This window comes from Arachis ipaensis, chromosome B7 (assembly GCF_059453495.1).
Source record: "Arachis ipaensis isolate K30076 ecotype BB chromosome B7, ASM5945349v1, whole genome shotgun sequence".
Lineage (NCBI taxonomy): Eukaryota > Viridiplantae > Streptophyta > Magnoliopsida > Fabales > Fabaceae > Arachis > Arachis ipaensis.
Window position 1 is genome coordinate 120,830,040 of NC_142442.1, and position 11,980 is coordinate 120,842,019.

An 11,980-nucleotide genomic window follows, 5' to 3' on the forward strand; every position below is an offset into this window, starting at 1 on the left:
GAGAAAGGTTTTGAGTACTCTTTGAATTCTGAATTCTTGCAAGACTAAAACAATTTTTTTACAGTTAAAACGTTTTAGAATTTGTCATGGGGGTTAAAGCTGGTTTTGCCTAAGTAAAGGAAACGGCTTTGAAGGAAGTAAATGATTACGTGACTCGGTTTGGCTTAGATCTTATTTTATTACTCAAATCGGAAAGTCAAGGTTTTAATGATTTTAAATGAATTTGGCGAAATGAGTTATGCTATTCTCCCCTAAGGACTTGGGACTCTGCCGAGGAACTTTTGTTACAAAAATCCCATTGTTGGATGGGTGATTTTGAATGATTCAAAAGGAATCTTTAACTTTCCATGGTTTTGGAAGTTTTGGAAAGAGGAAGCCGAGAGTGGCTTATTTCAAAAAGGGAATTTTCTTTGAGTAAAATTGGCTTATGAGCCTGAGATAATTTGAGAAATGAGATCTTTAAAGCCAAGGCTGAAAAGAGTTGAAACTTGATTTCAAAGTGAAATGAATTGAGAAAATGATTTATGGCTTAAATGCCGATTTCATGAATTTGATGATGTTGAATGGTGGAAGTGCTGTTTTGTTGTGAGCCGGAATGGCTGTGTATGATTATACATATTGGCTGGTTCTGGACTGAACCGTGAGCCGGATGGCTGAGATGGATGTTGATCCATGGATGAGATTGAATGCATGTTTATGCTGAATCATTGATAAATGTGAATGTTGCACTTCCACTATCTGAGATACGAGTTTCCCTGGGTAGTAGCAGTGGCTAGCCACCACGTGCTCCAGGTTGAGACTTGATACTCTGTTGACCCTATGTCGTAAGTGTGGCCGGGCACTGTGAAAGGGCCGGATGAGCTCGCCCCCATAAATATTCACCAGTGAGGGTGATGGATATGGATCATGATTATGATCAAGTTTATGATGAGTATAACTCGAGTTGGGGATGCACGACAGAGGGACAGTCCAATGGTTAGCTACCAGGACTTGTCGAGTTGGCTCTATAACCGACAGATGATATCATCAGCCACTAGGGACAGGCATGCATCATATGCATTTGTGTGACATTGGTTGGGTGTGCATATTATACTTGGTTTGCCTATGTGATTAATTGTTAACTGTTCTACTTGTAATAACTGTTTGTTTGTGCTTGAACTTCCTATCTGTGTTTGCATCTGGGACTCTGTTGGATTGTGGTGATTAGTTGTTGGTTGGATTGTTTGGACCTCGGGCCGTGGTTGGAAAAAGATGAACTGATGGTTGATTTCGGTTTTGTGTTTCTGGTTTGGAATAAAATTATGAAAGGCTATTTTGGTTCCGCATAGATAAACCGTTTTGAAAGGCTTTTGAGTTTTTGAGAATTGAATGGTTCTTATTTCCGAAAAGATTTCCGATTTTACTTTCATTGTAAACCGTTGTTTTTGAAAAGAGGCATAAGACGGTTATGAATCACTGGTGCGGTTATCTTCATGTATCCTATTACAATAATTCCCAAAAACCCTCTACTGAGAACTCTTTCGAGGATGATGTTCTCACCCCCCCTACATTTTTCCCCTTTCAGGATATGGGCGCAGAAGTTATAAAGAGCTTATTTAATTGTTGTTGTGATGCTCTGTATTGTTTTAGTTATGATTTACTGCACCCTCGCCTTTATCTTGATATAATCTGTAAGAGGGATAGGAATTGTATTGGATTATGTTTGTAATATTATTTATATATATTTATGTATATATATGGATGTACTCTTTATGAGTTGTTGTAAGTTGAATGGTATTTATGGATGTACGTTATCGAACGAAAATATCTTTGGGAGTGGTATTGCGGTTTAAAGTTTCAAACAGGCTCATATTTTAGTATTAAATAATATAAGTGTCGTCGTAATGTCCGAGCTATCAGAGTCGCGCAGCCGGAAGCGTGAGCTTTGGTAGTTAGGGTGTTACATTAATTACTACAAGAAAATAGAGTTATTTTAACACTTTATTTTTTAATACCATAATTAAATGTCAAAATTAATATATATTTTTGACAAATATTATAAATGTCAAATTTTTTATGTTTTTTTGATGAATAATTTGACCGTAGAAAATTACTCATCAATTTTGACACTCATTTGTTTTCAATTTACTCCATTATTTTTTTCTTCTTTTGCTCTGTTAATTTTGACATCACACTGCTCTCAGTTTAGGATTATACTACTCATTCTTTATCTTCAAAATCTCAAGTTATTCTTTAGTTTCAAGATCTCATCTCATTCTTTGTTAAAATTTTTTGTTGAGAATATTTTATAGTCAATAAGTGTCAAAATAAATAGTATTTTTGACAATTAATAAGTATCACAGAAAATATGTTCTCAAAATTTTCTAACAAATTATTTTTGACAGTCAATATTTATCAAAATAAAATTTAAATTTTTTTCACAATCACTTATATGTTAAAAATACTATTTTTGACAAAACTTTTATTAACATATTTTCATAGTTAAAATAGTATCAAAATTTATTTTTTTGACAAATTTTAATTTTATTTTACACATTATAACCCTCAAAAATAATCTATATTGTTGTAGTAAATATTTATAAAGCAATCGGAACAACGATAATCCACACTGAACCGAGAAAATAAAAAATAATATAATAATAACAATAATAATAACTTTGATGAAACTCCATTTCACATAAAATAATTAAATACAAGAAAAAAATTAACAGTACATATATTAAATGAGGAGAAGAAAAAGACATGGGTGGCAATGAGCATTGCCAACCCATTGTCTTTTTTTAAAAAAACTTTGTTACATTAAAATTTATTGCATATATTATTTTCTAATCATATAGTGACTAAAAATAACTTTAACTATATATTATAATTAATAAAAATTAATATCTATCTTATTACCTTATGTTTGCATAAAAAAATAAAATCAAATATATTATATCAAATAAACATGTTAGAATTCTCCTCATCTTTTATAAATTTTATCCCCAAAATTTATTGACCTATTTTAGAATATTTTAGATAAAACTTTTTCATTTTATATTCTAATTCTCATGTTATTTCTTTTGTTAATCCTTTTCACAATTTACACCACTTTAACTAAAGAAATTTTTTTCCTCTTAAATTTTTAACAGATCTATAAATAATTTTTAGCAGTATAGTTTTACATATCAAATCATTTCTTATTTTTATTGTATCGATCATATTCTATGATATGTGATGAGTCAAAATAATACTTTCTTGAATTGGAAAGCATGCACTATAAAAAAATACTGAATACCGTCATATTTAGTGTTGGAAATTAGTAGCAAATTTACTGATAGATTTACCGAAAAATTTGATAATAAATTCATCGGGTAAAATAATTATCATCAGATTTGATTTTCCAAGGATAAATCCCCGGTAACAAATGAAGAAAAAAGGAAAAAATTGGCGTCAGCATTACCGTCAGATTTACCAGCGGATTTATCCATTGGTAACCTTGATTAGTGCAACGCTGCACTTTGGTCACTCGCAAAGCATTACTGATAAACCACTATTTTATGGTTTATCTTGTGCTCAATTAAGTGGTTTTATCAAATCTTTGCACACTTATTCATACAATTTGCATGATTTTACAATTCCTTTCCAATTTTGTTATATGATTGAAAACTTGCTTTATGAGCCTTTAAACTGTATATTTTTAACTCCCCTTTATACCATTCGATACCGTGATCTGTGTGGTAAGTGTTTTCAGGTTTTATAGGGCATGAATGGCTTAGAGGATGGAAAGGAAGCTTGCAAAAATAGAAGGAACATAAGAAACCAAGGAGCTGACCAGCGAGGAACGACGCGTGTGCATACGCATGACAAGGAATATCGCCAAACGACGCGCACGCGTGACTGACGCGTACGCGTGACATGCGCTACCTGCAGAAATCGCATAAAACGCTGGGGGCGATTTTGGGCTGAGTTTGGACCCAGTTTTCGGCCCAGAAACGCAGACTAAAGCCAGGGGACAAGCAGAGACTCAAGAGGGATTGATACACAACATTCATTCATCAATTCACAATAATTTAGGTTTTAGATGTAGTTTTCTAGAGAGAGATGCTCTCTCCTCTCTCTAGGTTTTAGGATTTCTCTTAGTTTTAGGTTTATTTCTTCTCAATTCCAGGTTCAATGTTCCTTTAATTTAGTTTCTCTTCTACTTTTATTTATTCTAGCATTCTAGTTTATTTATTTTCCCAATTTGGTTTATGAACTCCATGTTAGATTTGATTTCTTTATTTAATGCAATTTGAGGTATTTCATATTTATAATTTTAATTTAGCTTCTTACATTCTTAGCTTGAACTGAGTAATTGGAGACTCTTGAGTTATCAAACTCCTTTGTTGATTGATAATTGAAATTTGCTGGTTGATTTGGATCCCTCTAAAGCTATTCTTTCCTTAGGAGTTGACTAGGACTTGAGGAATCAAATTGATTAGTCCACTTGACTTTCCTTTATTTAGTAAGGGTTAACTAAGTGGGAGCAATGAACAATTCTCATCACAATTGATAAGGATAACTAGGATAGGACGTCCAGTTCTCATACCTTGCCAAGATTTTTCTTAATTATTAATTTACTTTCTTGCAATTTATTTTTCTTGTTCCTTCACTACAAGAAAATAAGCTTTCTGCCACGCTTTTAAAGCGTGTCAAAAAGTGCTAAAAAGCGTACCGAGAGCTTTTCACCACGCTTTTTGAGCTATCGGCACGCTTTTGAAAGGGTCACATCCGCTAGCGTGCCGGTTGCTCTATCGCCACGCTTTTGTGGATTTATCGGCACGCTTTCTTTTTAGCCACGCTTTCAACTCTTGCCACACTTAAAAGTGTGGCTATAGGTGTTAATCTATCGGTACGCTTTAAAAACGTACAGAAAAGTTCACATATCGCCACGCTCTTGAAACGTGCCAAGAAAGTTGGTTTTGGCTACGCTTTGAAAGCATGCCAATAGAGCACATACAGCCACGCTTTTAAAAGCGTGGCTTTCCTACTAAAGCCTTTTGCCACGCTTTCAAAGCGTGGCCTATTTCTTTGTCAAATTAAAAAAAAGAAAAAAATTAAAATGCATAATAATATTAAAAAATTACAATTCTATAATAATAACTAAAAAGAGAAAATTAGAAGGCATAAGAATTAAATTTTTTATTGATTTATATGAATTATTTACATGTTATAATAATAATTTAAATTAAAACTATAATGCTCCCAAAGATATGAAGGATGGAAAACCTAAAAGTGATATACAGCAAAACTATGATTAACAAAAAGTTGATGTGGGAAGAACTCCTGCTACCATTTGCTTTAAAACTCCTCGTCTTCACTGGCCGCATCTTCTTCTTTATCATATTTTTTCTAGAAGGGCAACTAAACACTTCAGTACCTTGCTCCCAGAATCCAAATGACCATTCATCTTCACCATAAATCTGTGTCAGCAAAACATACAATCCTAATAAGTCATCATATGACAAAATAAAACACAGGTTTCCATTACAATTTTCCAAGAAAATATGTATGTGCATCATTGAATTTTCTGACATTTTACAAAAATATAACCATTTTGTGACACTGTAACTCATGCATCAGTTATGGAAATTGATGTTCATAATCCATATCTCAATTTATTCTCTAACTATGCTTTTACAGCCATGCACTCTACAGAGCTAAAGTCAACCCATAAACACTTCACTCCCAAAATAATCTAATGTGAAACGTCTAGAATTAACACCTAGTATTTCTCCAACAACCAAATTAATCCATAGAATTGAGAGCTATATAGTTATATATACTACAAAAAAGCCAATCACAACTGTTTCTCAATCAGATAAGAATTACTAAGATTAAATTTAATCACAAAACAGTAGTGTGAGTCACATATTGAGACAATTACAATTCGGTATTAATAGTGTCTAATGAACAATTCAATTACTAGGTGGAGTAATAATTATTAAGATGGTACCTTTCGCTACCTAACTTTTCATAATATACCATCAGAAATCAATGTTGCTAGACCCCAAATCTCTTCTGGTTCAAGCCACCGTTAGTGTTTATGAGGATATAGCCATTGGTCTTTGCATCTATTCCTGATGAAAAAAGAAAGAAAAAAGAAGAGTGAGAAGAGAGAAATCACAGAATAACCCACTGCATAATATGAGATAAGAGGGTACTTGAGTCATACCCTTATGATTTCTTGGCAGTTCTATGCATTGTGTGAAATTGTCACTGTTGGGTTTAGACCAGATGCCTGACTCCTGAATGAAAATGCAAACTTTATAAATGAAAAAGAATAGACATCTCTAAACACAACATATACTACAGAGGGGATTTAAGACTTGCTTCGGCCATGGCAATCTCGCTACCAATTACTCCTGTGTCTACCATCTTTAGAGTTCATTCAGCATCACCTTCTCCATCCCTATAACCATAATCAATGGAGCTTCGGTCCATTATTAATCTAGAAACGGAGCCAGATAGTTCCTGATAAAAGGGTAAAATAAAGGAACATGTTCACAAAACATAGCGTCTTCGCTCGCCAACAAAAAAGCTGATTAAACAACTTTGCAATGCAATATCCAAAATTTGACCTTCCACTCATTAAGAAATTATATATACTTTGCATCTTAAAACTTAAGATTCCTACAAAAAACCGAATCTCCCCAAAAAATAATATTAATAAATTATTCATCATGCTGGCAACTCCCAGAAAGGAAATAATCAAGCCATCAAAGGCAAGAAAATCCCTAAAAGTCAGGGGCAAAAAATAGTTACTACTCAGAATCCCAAACCTAACATGCAAAAAACCAAATTGCAAAGCTCTGTCTCAAATAAAAAAGGCGCTATCTCCACTAATCAAACCAAGAGGAATGCTCCAATTAATCAAAAAGGAAAACAACAAGAAACTCTAGCTAAGCCTAACTCTCATAAAAAACAGCAGCAGAATAGGTTATTAATAAAAGCAGGGATAAACAGGGAAACCATCAGGAATATTGGAGAAGCTCTAGCTATATGCTGAATGATCAATATAAGGTGTACAAAGAGGGAGGTTATGTGCTTCTAGCAGGTGAGGATAAAAATCTTACCATTAGTGACATGATGAGTTCCCATGGGGATGCATCTTGTTCAAAGGTGGTTCAGCAGCATCCTTCAAACACCTCATTTTTCATAAGTTAGATTATGCTTGCTACCTAGGTGGAGTAACAAATTGAATGAGAGATTAAAATAATGAAAGTCTAGAGAAAATTCTGAAACAGAGTAATGCCAAACAAAATAGAGCATTAATGAGACCGAAACTTTCAAGGTTTATCATTCAGTTTCTTTTGTATCAAACTATTCATCTAATTTTCCATAATTTGGTAAAAAAAAATGAAAATCAAATTCAGAGAAAACTAATGCTCAAATATCTTTAAAAAAATATCAGATTCACACCAGATATTTTTTCCTTAAAAAAAGCAGTTCAGGAATCAACACAGATACTAAGAACTGAAATGGAAGAAAACCCAAATTATTAAAAAAAGGTGCAGAAAAAAATTCAAACTATATACCTGATCACTTCTATGTACTGAACAGGACTGATTTCTTAAGAAACAGAGATTCGAATTCAGTAGGTGGAATTTTATAGCTGCAAAAATTAGATTTTGGCTTTGATTTCTTGGACCCTTTTATGAAAATATTTCATGGAAGATAAAAAGAAAAATACTTGACAAGTTGGTAATGGATGGCAGCTTATGGTTTGTGTGAGCGAGGGAGAGAGAACTAACCTTCGAGCAGCACCGTGAGCAGAACCGCGACAGAGAAGCGAGCAGAACCGCGAGAGAGAGGGGCGAGCAGCACGACAACCAGAACGGCGAACTAGCGAGGAATGGCGAGCTGGCTAACACAAGAATTCTTTAGCATTATCTATCTGCACAACTTTAACAGAATTTCCAGTTTAGTTTTTCATAAGTAACTTGTTGTAAAATTTACAGAACTTGAGCTTTTGAATTAAGTAAGTATAAACAAGTGTATCTTGAGTAAACATCTACAATGCTCATATAGTAATTCTGATCTGAAAACAATTGGGATAGGAATCCATACATCAATGTAAATTAATTCAAGAGGAGAAATAAAAACAATATTAGACAAAGAGAAAGATAAGGTATGCATTTTGCCTTTTGCACAAGCTTCACACACAACATAATCAAACTCAATTTTATTTGAATATATTACAGTGTCTAAGAATAATCTCAAAAATAATAAGTGATGGATGTCCTAATCTTCTATGCCAAGTTCTAAATTAGATTTATACATAGCAAGAAAAGATTGAAATACTTTGGATTCATTAATCTGTCTAGGTATATACATGTTCTCAAAAACATATAGATCTTGTTTAAGTATTCCTTGAAGGAGCACCTCCTTAGACACCTGAGATAACACATTTTCAATTGTAAAAAATGCCTGGCCTCAATCCATGACCTACAACTAAAATTATGAAAGGAACAACTCAGCTATCTCAACTTTAGTATTTTGTAGTTAGAGTTTTCTAATGTTGCTGTAAGACTGAACACTCAATCTAGACTCCAATTTAAAAATGACCACTGAAAATCTAGACTCCTATTTAAAAATGACCACTAAAACCCCATCATGCTAAGGTTGAAAACTCTGTTTCCTGCACAAGTTCTCGAGTCCTATTCTTTCTCTGTTTTGTACTTTCAATGATCATCCAAACTACTTGGTTAGAAACTTCCAATTATAGTTTAGAAAACTTTGGTTTAATTTGTCTAATTTGTATATGCATAGAAATGAAAGGTTCATAGTAACCAATATATTAAATAAACTTTAGTGTGTTTACTTAATACATTTTTATAATATTAAGTCATAAACACAGTAACTCCGAAAATTTAACAATATGGACAAAATGGATTTTTCAAAAAAAATAAAGGGAAAAACCTTGAAAACGGGTGTTTCGTATTAGCATATAACAAGAATGCATATTAAAAGAACAGTGCATTTTAATTCATTTTTATACGTCAGCAATTTGATTTTTGAGGACGCATAAAATTCGAAAAACACATTGTTATCTAAAGTAGAGATAGAGTAAAGTATGACTCACCTCTTTATTTTTTAAGTCTATCAGTAAATGTTAGGCACTATAGAAGAGACCTTAATTTTAGTAGACTGATAGCATCATAGTTGCATAGAACTTCCAATACACCTTTATCACAGATACACTGCTGCACCAAGACCGTTCTAGGTGGCGGTGCACCAGACACACTCACACCCTCAAGAAACCCCATTTAGTATTTCTTTACCAAAAAAATTAAAGACAAAAATCAGAAACCATTTCAATAAGCAATTTACATCATAACCAAACAAAATAACAAACGATCATATCACTCAAACCTTGTATCAAGTATCTGTACTATTCGAACAAATGCATGTGTGTCATAATAAAGTATAATTCATATACTAAGATTAAAAGAATACTAGTGAATGAATCTCATTATCCAAGTTGAAATAAATTTCATATACTCCAATATAAAAAATCAATACAATTCATATACCAGTAGTGACTTGATAGTTTTCCATACAGATCCCACTGAAGACAGGATTTTTTTCTTGTAGTGTAATTTGTCACAAACTATGAATTTATCTAAAAAATTTATTCATTCAGACTTAAAATATGAATATGATAAATTAAAACTCTAAAAAATAGTAGGATTTGTACCTCTTGGATAATTTGAAGAGCAACCACTCCTCTGTTTTTCTTCATAATCGGTTTCTTCTTCGTCCAACGGTGGTCGGAGATGAAGTAGGCCAAAGCTACGCACAACAAAATGGCGCCACTGAAGCCAACGACGTGAGGGATGAGCGACTAGTTGGGGAACAAATAGAATATTAATAGCAAATTAAACACAGCAAAACCAATTTAATAACAGAACTAGAACAAATAGAAGATTAACAGAGAGAAGAGAGGTCTAGAAGATTTAAAAAATAGAGTAGTTAAAAGGAGAATTTCACAAACCCAGGAATCAGGAAGAACGACAGCGGCGTTCATGGGACGGGGAGGACAGCAACGTTCACGGGACATGGAGGACAGCGACGCTCACAGGATGGGAGAATAGGACGCAGACGTTCACGGGACGGAGACGACACGACGAGGAGAACACGCCTTGGACCGAGACCGCGAGACGTGCGAGTCTGCGATGGCATGTGCGAAGGGGATTCTGTGCGACGGCAGTTCTGGCGTGTGCAAGGGAGAGAAGAGAGTGACGGAAGATAAAACTAAAAGGTAGATAAGAGAGCGAGAGAAGAGACTTAGGGAGTTAGGGTTCCAGTGAGGGGAGGGTGATTTTAGATTTAGGGTTCGACAGATGAACGAGTGTTCGACAGAGAGAGGGTTAGAGGAAAGGCATGGGTGATGAATGATGAACAATGAAGGCGGAGATGTTGTTTGAGGATGATGATGGCGCGGGTAACTTTTAGGGTTTTTTTTTGTGACTGGGTCACTTTTAGGGTTAAAACTAGTGTGTGATATTGTTTGGGTTAAAATTGAAAACCAAGAAAAAAAATGTTAAGTGTGGAAAAAAATTGAGTGGGAAACTAAATTTTGGGGGAAGGAACTCTATCGGTAAGTTTTTTTTGTGGGGTGCCAAAATAAACAGAATATGGGCACGCTTTAAAAAGGTGACCATTGAAACACAAACTAGCCACGCTTTACAAGAGTGTCGGTCTCCCTCTATGGCCATGCTTTTTAAGCGTGACAAAAAAAGGGTGGCCAAATTTTTAATTAGTGGGCACCCTCGTAAAAGCGTGCCCATTTTCCTCTATCGCCACGCTTTTCAAGCGTGGCAGTAAAAAAGCGTGGCCAAATTTCAAGTAAGTGGGCACCCTCGTAAAGCGTGCCGATTTCCCTCTATGGCCACGCTTTTCAAGCGTGGCGAAAAAAGCGTGGCCAAATCATAAATCAGTGGCCACCCTCACAAAAGCATGGCCATAGACCACTTTTGGGCACGCTTTAAAAGCGTGGCAAGAAGAAAGTGTACCGACAGGCCTTTTTTCTTGTAGTGCTTATTCAAAAACCCTAAAAAGATAATCTTCCATAACCAATAATAAATACACCTCCCTGCAATTCCTTAAGAGACGACCCGAGGTTTAAATACTTCGGTTTAATTTTATTGGGTTTGCTTTAGTGACAAACAATTTTTTGTACGAAAGGATTCTTTGTTGGTTTAGATACTATACTAGTAACGAGAGTTTATTGTGAAATTCTTTACTAGCAAAAATCCGTTCGTCAAAATGGCGCCGTTTCCGGGGAATTGCAAACGTGTGCCTTATTATTGGCTATTGTAAATATTTGCTTTTTCGTTTCTTTGTTAGTATTTCTAGTTTTAGGAGTTTATTTTCATTAATTTTTATTAGTTTTTGTTTTTACTTGCTACTATGAATTCTCACCCCTTTGGCTATGAGTTTAGTTCAAATTATGTTGCAGGAAATGGATGCTATAATGAGAACATGCATCAAGGTCGGAATAATCAAAGATGGGAGGAGCCACGAGGATTTGATCAACCCTTTCGGCAACAACCTCCTCCAAGGTGCCATGGGCAACGGCCATTCTACGATGCATCCCAAGACAATAGTTATGGTGGACCCTTTCGTGACAACCAACCTCCACCAAATTACTATGGTCAAGAGCCGTTCCAGGGTGGGTACCAAGATGATGAATATGGTGGACTCCCTTGTAGTTACCAACAAGCCCCACCATATGCTTATGAACCACCCCCTCACCATAACTTTGAACCACCATACTCACAAGCCACCTGATGAGATATTTTGGTGGAGAAATAAATCTCTCCCAAAAACACCCAAATCTAACCGGCAAGTGCACCGGGTCGCATCAAGTAATAAAAACTCACGGGAGTGAGGTCAATCCCACAAGGATTGAAGGATTGAGCAATTTTAGTTTAGTGGTTGATTTAGTCAAGCG